This window comes from Miscanthus floridulus, chromosome 6, assembly GCF_019320115.1.
Source record: "Miscanthus floridulus cultivar M001 chromosome 6, ASM1932011v1, whole genome shotgun sequence".
In the NCBI taxonomy this organism is placed as follows: domain Eukaryota; kingdom Viridiplantae; phylum Streptophyta; class Magnoliopsida; order Poales; family Poaceae; genus Miscanthus; species Miscanthus floridulus.
Genome location: NC_089585.1, coordinates 93,936,518 through 93,949,333, shown reverse-complemented (window position 1 = coordinate 93,949,333; position 12,816 = coordinate 93,936,518). Strand labels below are relative to the sequence as shown.

At 48.7% G+C, this 12,816-nt stretch overlaps 1 non-coding gene across 1 annotated transcript; it reads left to right on the top strand.

The window, feature by feature from the left end:
- Positions 1-12,228: 12,228 nt before the first annotated feature.
- Positions 12,229-12,336, top strand: LOC136462148 (small nucleolar RNA R71). The gene has a single exon (XR_010760666.1). It is a non-coding gene; the product is annotated as a small nucleolar RNA R71 (small nucleolar RNA).
- Positions 12,337-12,816: the final 480 nt, after the last annotated feature.

Here is a 12,816-nt window from a genome sequence, read left to right as displayed (position 1 = left end):
GATGTTGCGAATCTGGTTGAGCTCTCCCTCAAGAGCGCATTTCTCCTCAAGGGACTAGGCTAGCGCCTCTGCCCCCCGACCGGCCGTTGCTTTGACCGTCTCCAACCCTTTCTCAAGAGAGCCGATCTTTTCACCCAATTCTAGAAATGGATGACAAATTTAGGAGCAAGGAAAAGAAATCAAGGCATCAACTGAGGTTAGAACATGTATGTACCACTCAGCCGGGCACTTTCAAGAATGGAGAGCCCTTCTCTTGCTGGGTCAACCTCTCTCGAGCATCGAGCAATTTGACTCCTCTGCTCTGCCCCGACATCTCCCCTAGAGCACGAACCCTTCTTGCTCGGCAATCCGACCGGTCTTCTGCTCTGCCTCACAGCCTCCAAGACTTCTAGCACCCCTTCGGTTCTCTGCCAAGTGGGGCCATTTCGCCTCATCAAGTCCCCATCTCGGTAGTAGTCCCCTCTCAGACACGGCAACGCACGCTCCATCGCCTATGCTCTCATTGCCTCGGCTGCCCAATCGTGGGACTCCACAGCGAACTCTAAGCTGGGTCCTGAGCTCATTGGACCCCGTTGCGACGCCACCGCTTCTTGCTCCATCCGACATGCTGGTCCCTAGAGAACTGGGACTTGCGGATCGACATCATCTCTAGGTCCTGTGAGACAAGAAGCAGGCGTGCTGAGACAACCGTTTAAATGCCAAGGAATCAAAGACAATACCAGGAATGCAGAAAACTTACCTCTACAACATGTGGTAGGTCCACAGTCATGGCCTAATGGATGAGCTCAACCCTCTCTAAGGCCTCCTTGAGCCTCACCTTGGTAAGGGCATGATCAGACTCCATTGATAGTCATCTCTCCCTGAGCAGGTGCCAAAGCCTCACCTCCTCGTCGCAAAGGACAAACCGAGCCTTTCTTGGCTCGCTGGGGCAAGGCCACATTAGCTTGTGGGTTGCCCCTAACCCGCTGGAAGATCCAACCATTGCAGTATCAAGTGACAACCGGATCATCAAAAACTCCCAGGATGGTAGGATGGCTGGTGGCTCCACCCCAATGTCCTCCTCACCGTCAAAGGGGATGTCCACCACCAGGACTCCATGGCTTGCTGTTGGCTGCTCTACCTCTGGCCTAGCCGTGGCTCCTCTAGACCCTCTAGCTCTGACCAGGCAGGCGAACCATGCGCACCTCTGCTGGATGAGATGGAGAGCCCACCTTCCATCCTCTCCTCCTCCACAACCATCAGGGGAGGGACCGCAAGAGTCACGAGTCACCTTTGACCTAGCCTCCACTATCACCATGGGGATCACTGCCATCACCACTGCTGCCGCTGCCGCTGTGCTCATGACTGGTTGGGAAGATGCAAACCCCATTAAGGAAGGTCGCACCGCCACCAACCTACTTCCCCCGCCACTCATTGCAACCCACTATAGGCTGGGTCTCCACTCTTCTCGCACAGGAGGTGGGAAGATCCCCAGTCCTACCAGCCCCTAGTCACTGTCAAACAAGTGCAGGTTAGTCACACTCAAAAACTCAACTATGAGGACAAAATGAAGCATGAATATATACCCAGACAAAAGCAGCAGAACCCTAAATCCCCGACCGGCTGGCGATGAGCCGACCAGACGAGGATCGCTCAAAGGTCCCAAACCATGCCTCCTCGCATCAACCGAGGGAGGAGGCGACCCGGCCGATCCCCGATCGGCCCATGAACGGCCACGACCGCTAGCTCATGGCGAAACCATCAGAGCAGGGGGCGCACATGAGTCGACCCCAAAGACGCAAGGGAACGATCACGTCCCCTCGACCGACCGGTGTGCTCCGCCACACTCGAAGTAGGGGGCCGTGAAGCCAACAACACCTACAAAGGGCACGGCAACCACGCCCACTTCACCTCTTGTTCAAGGGTGGTGTCTTCACTCACGGCATGCTTCCTCGAGTCAGGAACACCAACATGCACCTCCGTACCATGCCCACCGCTGATGGGCGCAGTCGTGGGCTTATGGCGCTCCACCAAGGTCACAACAACGCCCCTATCTCCTCGTTCTCTGATGAACTCGCGTCATCACCCATCTATGTGGGCTCCTCTAACTCAAGCTCCACCTCCATGTCACTCTGGCTCTCGCCACCATAGACCCACCGGTTGATCTCTTTCTCCTTATCAAACCTCCTCTGGGCCTTCTCGGTTTTCTTCTTCTTCTTGGCAAGCATGGTCTCCCTCTAGGTAGCTTGCCAAATCGCGCCTTCTGGTCCTCTCAAAAGATGTGGCAAGGATTTATAGCCCACGGGTCTGTTCGAAACGGGCAACTCAAAATCAATCAAAACATCAAAACAAGAAGGAAAAGGTCACAGGAAAAAAGCATACCAAATTGGACAACTTCATGGCATGAAAGGGTCTGGGCGTCCCTTCGAGGAGTCTTCATCCCTCAACTGTAGCACCCGACCAAGATGACTCTAGACTTCATCCTTTAACAACTCCTCTGGCGACACGCGGTCGGGATCCATCGGGCCAGAGTATTCCCACATCGGCTGCGTTCTCTCCGCCAATGGGGCCACCCGACGGTAGAAGAAGGTATGGAAGACCCACAACCCATCGAGGCCATGCCACATGAGCCTCCAAAGCTCCATCTTGATAATCTCTAGCTTGTTCTACCAACAGGCGGGACCCCACGACCAGCTTTCCCTCCTCTCCGACCTCTCCCTGGTGAACATCGAGAATGGCACCTCTGTTGGGTTCCTAATGTAGAACCACTCATCGTGCCACCCCTGGTTGGAGTCTCAGAGGGAGTACGTGGGGTAGGGGACCAACGGCTTTGGCCTCTTCTTTAGGGCAAACCCCCCAACCGGTGCGATTATGGGTGGCTTCCCCTCGGATAGGGCTCGCTCACTGAAAATCCACCGGAAGAGGTCCATGTGCAGCTCCATCCTGAGGAAGGCCTCGTAGATAGTGACAAAGTTGGTGATGTGTAGTACCCCAGTTGGGTTGAGGTGCCACAACTCTAGGCCCCACTCATTGAGAAACCCACGCAGGAACCAGTGCACGGGATACCCGAGCCCACGCTCGTGGAAGGCAAGAAAGGAGACGACCTCGTCGGCCCACGATTCCAGAACAACCTCCCCCAGCATAGGAGCCCTCCAATGCGCCACCTCCTTCAATAGGAGTATCCCCTTCTCGGCAAAGGTAGCCAGCACCTCCTTATCCACGTTGGAGGGCCTCTAGTTCGACATCACACCTCGGATTTACAAATGAATTTGTGAGTTTTTCCTCTCCCTCACTCTACCCTCCTCTCTCCTAGAAACTACCATGGCACACAAATAGGCTTGGTGTAAAGAAGGAAGGAGAAATGGCAGCGGTTGAAGAAAGGCGAAAGAATGGGAGAAAAACCCTCTCCCTTCCCCCTATTTAATGCGAAAAGGCGTGCGGTGGGACGTGGCCCTGGCCGATGGCACGTGGCCTGCCCAACAAAATGTCGCCTAGCTAACAGGATGTGGCCTGGGCGGGGCCCACTACTATCGCAACCTAGGCATGGGAAATAAGGCGCAACCGCACGCAAATGACCCTCTGCCTTCCTAGGCAAGGTTTGGAGGGGCCCATTGATGGAATCTCCATCGAGGAGAGGCCAACGGGTTACCCGAGTTGATCAAACAGCTTGGGCGGTTGTCGAGAGATAGGTAAAGAGCAGTGGGATGCCCCATGCGAGTTATGCTGACCCCGTCATGAACAACGAACATGGATCCCACTCGGACATATTCGATAGGAGCTCCTCAGACCCGTCACTCGAGCCATCAAGGTAACTTTACCAACCTCCATTCTACTTTCCCAGTGCATGAGCATTCATTCATCCATTCTCATGCATGCATTCATCCATACATTCATCCCATACATCCAAGCATTACATATGCAATTGTTGCATCACAATGCTTCGCGTCGCGTCACGAAGCGGTAGTCGTCTCATTCAATATGAGCGACGACCGACTGGGGTTCGAAGGCTAGCCCACAAAGGGCTCAAGTTCTCCTCACATCAAAAAGAGCCAAGGGAGAAAACGTAGATGAGCCCTAGTGGCCTTCACCCAATCCGCTCAGAAGTGGATAGGGTCATCTCGACCTTCTCCTTTGATCCTGACCTCGAGCCATGCCCACAGAATCACCATCAAGGGGAGGCCAGCGGGCCACTTGAGTCAGTCTTTGGAACAGCTCAAGCACCTACCAGGAGGTTGGTTAAGGAGTAGTGGAATGCCACATGAGGGCTATGCCAACCCTATTACGAACGATGGACCCGGATTCCACTCGGACATGCCCATTAGTGAGCTCACCGAGCGTGTCACTCAAGCCATCGAGGCAAGCGACATTAGCTCAACCCCTTCGGTTGCAGAAACCACGGATGGGGTGATGGACAAAACTCGACCAACCCCTACCAAGCCTGACGGGGCTCGGGGGCTTCAGCCACCTGACCCTGACTTGGGAGTCCAGCCAATCACACCGAGTTAGAATGAACACGAGTGAACACCCCGACCAGAAGAAACACAAGAGTCCATAGCCCAAAAAGAGTACCAAGGTACCCAGCCTTCGATCGACTCCCTAGTCGGCCATAGTCTCGGGGGCTACACCCACCAGGTGTGCTCGCATGCACCTAATGGAAAACAGATTACCAGCGAGTCTCCTCCTTAAGGGCTGGGTGCCTATGTCTACATGGCGCGCCTCTATGGCCTTTGCCAGTCCTCCACATGGAGGCTGGGTGCCTAAATCCTATTTGGTTACCCTACATGGTACAACAAACCAAGGGGGAAAACACTAAAGTTCCAAAAATAGCCCCTTCACAACTTCACAGAAGTCCCAAAGGGGCTCAGGGGCTCCTGTCGGGTTCATAAACCTAGGGTCCCCAATGGACCTGCTTTCCCACAAAACTCGGTCCAGTAGGTGGTGCAATGACATCACACGCCTAGGCCAGCCCAGATACACAATAACAGGCCAAGACCATGATCCAATCCCTGAACGGCACCTCTGACCAAGGCCTCCCCAAATGGGCCATGACCCATCATAGGAAAGAGGGATACAAAGCTAATAACGCTCCTATGGCCCCTCTAGGCCTAGGAGTTCGAAGGGTGGCCCACCGATGGGTTTGACAACCACTCCGGGCACCTTTAGAGTGAGGGGTAGAAAGGGCCAACCTCTAGGTCATGGGCTCCACCTCGCCCGACCTTTGGGTCACAAGCTCCACCTCACTCGACCTCTAGGTCACAGGCTCTGCCTCACCCACCCCTCTTTCTCCGACCGAGGATACGTTGAACCTCTACTCGCTGCTCTTTCTTGACTGACATGATCAGGGCCAACTAGGAGCAACCGACTGGGGACGCCCACTCGGTGTGGGCCTAGGGCACAGGTGGAGCAGACAAGATAAGGTGCTCAAGCCAACCGTAATACCGAGGACCGTACCTTGCCATACCCTACGCACCTATAGGATGGTGCCACCAGGCTATGATAGACAAACACTCTACAACCTTCTAGACGTGTTAGAGCATAAATAGTGTTGTGGACGCCGTCATTTGCTGTACTAGGTGAACACGGTAGAGCCTGTCAGATGCGTCTAGGCATAAACAGTATTGTGGGCGCTGGCAGACACCTCGTACCCAACAGCATGGGCAACAAGACTAGGTAGCACACGTATGCACTCTCTCTTTCTCTCTGACTTGTAAGACCATCCCCTTCACCTATAAAAGGAGATGCGCTCCCTCCCAATAGAAGGATGCTAGATGACTCGAGGACTCGATGACCTAAGGACTCGAATAGCTCAATAGCTCTAGAACTCGACAGCTACACAGAGCATACGCTCTAATACTTAGCGCATGTTAGAGCTCCTGTCACACTCTTCCATTCGATTCAGAGTCTAACTAGGTCTCTAACACCCCCTTTCTCATTCTTTACTCGTTTGTAACCCCATAGCAAACTTTGAGCACCTAGGCTTAGGAATAAAGTCATCAACCGACTAAAACTAGACATAGGGCATGTTGCCTAAACTAGTATAAATCATGTGTCATCACGTGCTAGGCCACATCTGATCACAACGTACGGCAAAACTACAAATATTTACTTGTCAGCCATATTTCGCACCGACAAAGATACATATTAAAAGTAAGCATAGCCATGTAGATAGGAATATAATGAATTGATAATAAGTCTTACAAGATGTAGAAGTGAAGATACAAGGCTCTACCGAGCCTCCAAGACTAGATCCAGAACTTGAGCATGAGCCCAACTCGACCCTCACTTCTGAGCTACTAATCTACTACATTAGAGAGCTCTAGACCTAATCCTCCTGGTATGTATTGATCTAAATGAGAGATATGAATTAGGGTTTAAGATGGCTCTAGGGAGGGGGTACATGGCCATATATATAGGGGGGTAGCGTCGATTCTAGACCCTTGGATCAAACTGACTTGAATAAACAGCGTAGATGCGGTCTTTAAGGCGGTGGAGAATCGACGTAGAAAGGAGAGCCTGACAGGTGGGGCCCATAGACCGGCCAGCCTAGGGGTGGGGCCGGCAGGCCTCCCTATCAGCCTCTTGGCTCGATCTTTGGTGGAGAGTCTTCTAGAGTTTTCCAGAGTCTTCTGGAGTTATTTACGCCGCGGTTATGTGCGATTTACTTTGATGAATAGGTCCACCTTGACGGTTTTCTGAATAAATTCTCCTACAAACACAGACTCACCAAAACTTGTAGAATTTATTAGTTTAAACCCCTAGACCTATGTTGGTGATCCTTTTTATGTATTTATATAAGTTATATTGATGGTTTATGATGAACATTAATGACCGTCAACACACATCAATATGCCAAACATTTTCCCACCCAATAGTTTTAAATATGATTTCAAATTCAGTATTCATACCTGTTGCTTGTTGAAGGGCTTGGCCATAGATAGAAGTGTGAATGAACCTCTAGGTCTTCAGCTGCTTGTAGGCCTCTTTCTCCGTCTTAAACTTGAGATGCTTCTCTTTTAGGAGAATGTTTTTCTCAGCGGATGATGACCTAGACGGTGCTCCAACATGTAACACCCTTGGTGTTACACCCTAAATCATCTACTAAAACATGTCATGGGCATCATGTTTATGTGTTAATGCATGTGATAGAATATGTAGATAAATTTCTTGTAACTTAAAATGACCAATAAAAATGCTAAATGAAGGTTGATTCAATAGCTCATGTATATCAAGTAGGGTTGAAAACTAATTTTTATTAAGCAAAAATACTATAGAACATGTTTGTGATACTTAAATAAAGTTTAAAGTACAAACTTTGTAGATGACAGTGAAATACTTGTTGAAAAATGATATTGCTAGCTAGTATTTCTACTAGCCTAGAAATTACAAATTGAAATCAAGTTTAGCTCAAAAACTTAGAAAATTTCCAAGTCTGTCAACAGCTCGACATTGATATATTTAGCAAATTATTTTGAGGGATTGGGTTAAGGGGTGGTGTAGTGTTATAGCTCAATTTGGTAGTCTCATATGCCCTCTTGAGCATGGTGAAGATGGTTTGGCTCCTGAAGCAATCGTTTAGTTATTTTGGGTGCTTTAAAATTCGTGCACGACTCGATCTCGGGCTGGTTGGCCGCGTGGGCGCGGTCACCACACTCGACGTCGCCACGTTGGTTGCATGTGCAAGCACTATCGCATGTAGCCGGCCATAGCTGCCTCTGGCCTAGCTGTGGCCCGACTATCGCTGGCCCCATCGCGCAGAGCTACTGTTGCTCGCCCCGCGCCACGACGAAGCCACTACCGGCGCTATCACCTCGCCATCGTGTCCACTCCTATCCATTGTACCCTCTATGCCGCTGTCAGAACAGTTCAAGGCTGCCACTGCCGCGTGCACATGGGCAAGATTGTTGTTGCCTTATCATTTAAGACACTACGGTTGTGCGGGCCATGCTAGTGGGAAACACGCGCGCCTGTCTGCTAGTGCTTGTGCGTGGCCTCCATGATGTCGCCGACCGCATTCCACCAATGCGAGGATGAGTCGAGCCACCTGTCGTGCCCCGTCTCTCTCTTTCTCTCTCCGCTACCACCGCCGAGCTACGCCATCAATTACCTTGCTAGCGATCACCTCCATTCAATTCAATGCATCCACGTCTTCACCATCACATCCTCTCGCTGCTCGACCCCACCCAGCTTTGAATCGAGCATAGCCAAGCCCCAATTTGGAGTTTCTTCCACTGTCGTGCTGATAAGGCCATGTCCGGCCATGGATGTGGGTAGCCCTCCCACCGTCCCTCTCGAGCCAATTCGCCTGCACCACTAGCATCGCCTTGACTCCCCCTTCACCCTACGCGCCTTAGTCGAACCGCTACCACCTCCCCTTCATTGCTGATGCGACCGTGCCACTATAGTGTGTCGTCGCACGGCTCGGCCACATGGGGCCAGCCCTCCTCCGTCATTCTCTGCCCCAACTGTCACCTTGACCTAGTCCATGGTAGCCTCCTGATGCTCATGAGTTAACCAATTAGGCCTGTAGCTACCCTAGCCCATCGGAACAGTGGTGCCACCCGTGCGGATGGTCGCACGCTACTGCACCCTTCCCTAGCCAGTCGTGTCACCCTGCACCGTCGCTTAGCGTAGCCGCTTGGGTTAGAGATGGTGATCGACCCATTAGGTGGGTCGTGTAGGTCCCAGGTGGCCGGTGTAAGCGCCCAGTGCCACCGCTCACCGCGCCACCGTGCACTGAGTTGCTAGGGGTGCGTGCGGGTGAATTAGAGAAAGGCCAGGGGGTTAAGTGAGAAGGTTTGAGAGAGGGGGGAATAGTGTTAGTACTTAGTTATAATTTGAGAGAAGTTCGAGGTCTCTTTTGCAAAATCGCCAACGCACGCGAGATTCCTCGCCGCGAGCCGTCTCGCGCTGTAGGCCAGCCTTGCATGGGCCGCACCGTGGGCCGCCTCACGCTTAATATTATTAGGTTAAATATTGTAGGAATTTTTGTGGTAAATTAGTGATAGCTTTAGTCCTAAAATTTTTATGGTAGCTTCATTGTATTATTATGTGCTCACTGTAATTTTTGTAGCTTTAGAATAGACTAAACATTAGGGTAGTTAAATGCTCTTTGTTTCAAATATACATTAAATCATTAGTAGAAATAAAGATATATCCTTCATTTGTAATGCTAGGTGTTTGTTAGTTGAGCCCAACACTTTGCTTGGTAAAGATGATAGTTAGCTTAGTATCTTAGTCATTAGAGCTAGCTTGGTAGCTTAGTATGCGTATTCTTATTTTAAGAGTTGTTGTTGCATAAATGCTAAGTGTTGCATCACCATCGCATGCATGTAGAGAACTAGTTGGCGGAGATCGTGACCACCTGCGATCACAAATTCAAGGAGATCATTGAGGAGTACGAGGAGGAGGTCCTGGAGCCGCCACTGATTGACTCAGCTGACACCACGCCTGCCCAAGACAAGCCCCGGTGCATAACCCTTATTTTTTATAATCACTGAATATATATATGTGATGTGCATTTACATTACAGGAATTTTATGAAAACCACATGCATAGATATAACTGTCCTATGAGTCCTACTAGTACAGGTTCGAGTAGCTGCTATGCTTAGATTTTTGGTAGCATGAGTAACCTACTGTTACTCACAATAGGTGATTATTATAATTACTCTCATGCTAAAATGATGAAAGGAAAATGGAGATAGGGCAGGGATATAGTATGGGTATTGGTGGGTGTAAAAGGTTGTGTCACGCGGCCAACGGGGTTTAGCTTGGTTACACTATTTTCCCTATTCGTGTCGATTAAGGACTATCCATTGCTGTGGATGGTAGTCAGGTCACAGACTTATTATCCTGAGCACATACTTGCTTATGGAAGCGGGAAGGCTCATTACGCTCTTGTCATGGGTTCTGGCTCTTTCTGGACCGACTGATTGGAGGCGGGGAAAGGTAGAGGTCTAAGCACCATACTGAGACGGGGTCTCAAGTGTGAGGGCTTGGAGTCTAAGTTTGGACGGGGACCTAGACCCCATGACTGGAGTGGAATGGGTTGGTCTTGTTTGTGCCTGGGGTATAAATGGGGCATGTGTTTCGGGGTACCCAGCTAGGATACATTGGTTCACAAATCACCGTTTCTGTGAGACGGTATGACTTGGCTATGGTCTAGCACCATAGTAAGAACTGGAAGATAAAAGATGGTGAAATGGTTCTGATTGCTCAACCCTTGCTTGGAAGTAGAACAAGTGCTTACTTAGAATGGTTAGCTAATGAAGTAATTATGACTGCTAATAAAACTTGACTGTAAGGATGAACTATTAGCAATGCTTTTTGCAAACAAAAAGAAAATAGCAAACCCATATTGCTAATAAAACTTGGATTGTTTCGAGTTCTCCCTTGGGGTGTGCTCAATCAAACTGTCTGAGGTAGCTAACTTTCGGGGTGCTTAGTGTCTAGAGGAAGACGAGCGCCTCCGAAAGCGTGTTATTTCGGGCAATTCTACCACACAACAGCGGGAGATGGAACGTCGATCTGCATGTCGGCGCTTCCTCTAGAAGAAGTGCTTCTCGTCGAAAGGAACGATGCCGCACGCTTGAGCTTCCCTAGATACTTACTCATCTTCCTCCCGGTTAGGGTTCAGGATTTTAAGTCCACTAAACCGGACTTCTCTAATTGTATTTATTCTTTAGGTGCATCTGTCAGTCCCAGAGATGGAGACCTTGATGGTTGTATTTGCTTCTCATGCCACTCCAAATTAGAGTATTGTTCCGGTCTTGGCTTGAAGGCGAATCGCTCTTCCTTCCCATTGAAATGGAATTTAATTTCTCCAGCTCTCACATCAATGTGTGCATTTGTAGTGCTCAGGAAGGATCTCCTAAGGATGAGGGGTGTCTTCATGTCTTCCTGCATGTCAAGCACCACAAAATCCAGTAGAACAAAGAGGTTTCTTATTTTTACCGGAATATTCTCAGTGATTCCTACAGGGTAGCGGACCGATTGGTCGGCTAGTTGCAAGCACATCGATGTTGGCATGAGTGTTAAATAGTTGAGCTTGTCAAAAACCTTCTTGGGCCCTTACGCTTGCTCTAAGATCGTATAGTGCATTTTCAAAATTCTGGTTTCCGATTGAACAATCAATAGTGGGACATCCTGGATCCTTCTTCTTGACAGGTGATGTATTCAGGATGGCCACACTACACTCCTCCGTTAACTTGAGTACTTCAGTGGTAGGCAGTGGTCTCTTATTGTTCAGAATGTCTCTGAGGTACTTCGCATAGGTGGGTACCTGTATGGCATCTAGCAGAGGAATATTGATATATAATTTTTGAATTACCTCTACGAACTTACCAAACTGCTCATCCATTCTGGCTTTTCGATTTCTACATGGAAACGGTAGGAAAGTGGTGTCTTGAAAATCTTGCATCATCTCTTGTGCTTGTGGCTCAACTTCTTCAACTTCATCGTCCTTCTTCTCCTCTTGTACTGCTGCTGGTGTCTTACCTGTCCTTGTTGGATATGGAGGATCATGAGTAGACTTGCCACCTCTTGTGGTTATGGCGTTGACCTTTTCAAGGTTAGTGGCAAAAGGCAGAGCAGCAGCCAACTGGGCTAATTGTGATTCTATCTTTTTATAATAGCTAAGTTGGTCTTTTATAACAGAAGAAAAACTATCCATTTTGGTATTTATGTTTTCTAGGACCTTATCATTAAAAGCAAGCTTTTTAGAAATATTCTCATTAATCCTGTCTTATTCTAACATCAAGTCTATCAAGGAGGGTTGCTTAGGATTAGAGGAATAATTACCGAGGTACTTACCTTGGTAATTTGACCGTTGTTGTTGTTGATTCCATCCTTGTCTCTGTTGTTGTGGAGCAGAATTATTGATGACAATATTTGTGTCTTCTTGATACTCGAGGAAATCAACCCTAAATATTCTCCACATGTGTTTTGAGCATTGTAAGCATCTTGTATAGCTTGACGGTCTTTCTTGTAATTGGCTCGCTGTTCCAGCCAACTCAATAAGATGTCCATCTTGGTTGACAGTGCACACACCTCTTCTGGTACTTCTTCGCTCTTATTGCATGTTTAGATATTGCATTAAGACCAGCCTTAATTAGAGACTATCTTTTCCATAAGAGTTTCAGCTTTTCCAAGGGTGAGTGACATAAATGGCCCTACAACAGTAGCATCGAGTTGTTCATGAGCTTTCTGAGTTAATCCATGGTAAAAGCTTTGCATGAGCAACTAATCTTCTATCCCATGATGAGGACAATCTGAAATGTATTCTTGAAAACATTCCCATGCCTCTAGAATGGTTTCTCCTTTCTATTGTTGGAAGTTGGAAATCTTTCCTCGTAAGGCATTGGTCTTGCCTATAGGGAAGAACTTTGCTAGAAAGGCCTTTGAACACTTTGCCCATGTATTGATATTATCTTTGTTGGTGTAGAACCACTACTTTGCCCTTTCCACTAGCAAGAATAGAAAGAGGCGGAGTAGTATGATATCTTGAGCAACATCCTTGATGGTAATTGTGCTGCTAATCTCCAAAAAATTCTAAAGATGAGCACTAGCATCTTCATGTGCTTTTCCACTAAATGTGGTAGCTTGCACCATGTTGATGAGGCTTGGCTTGAGCTCAAACTCAAGGTTGTTGGTTTTGAGTGTTGGTCCAGTGCGGATGTTCTCAGTGCTTGGAGCAAAGAATTCACGTAGAGTCTTTTCAGCCATAGCTTCAGAAACTGGTGTTAAGCCTCCTCTTTATTGATTTGATTGTGATTGATAGAATTTGTTGATGAATCAGAACCAATCCTGCAATGCCCTGTATAAGATATGAACAAAGACA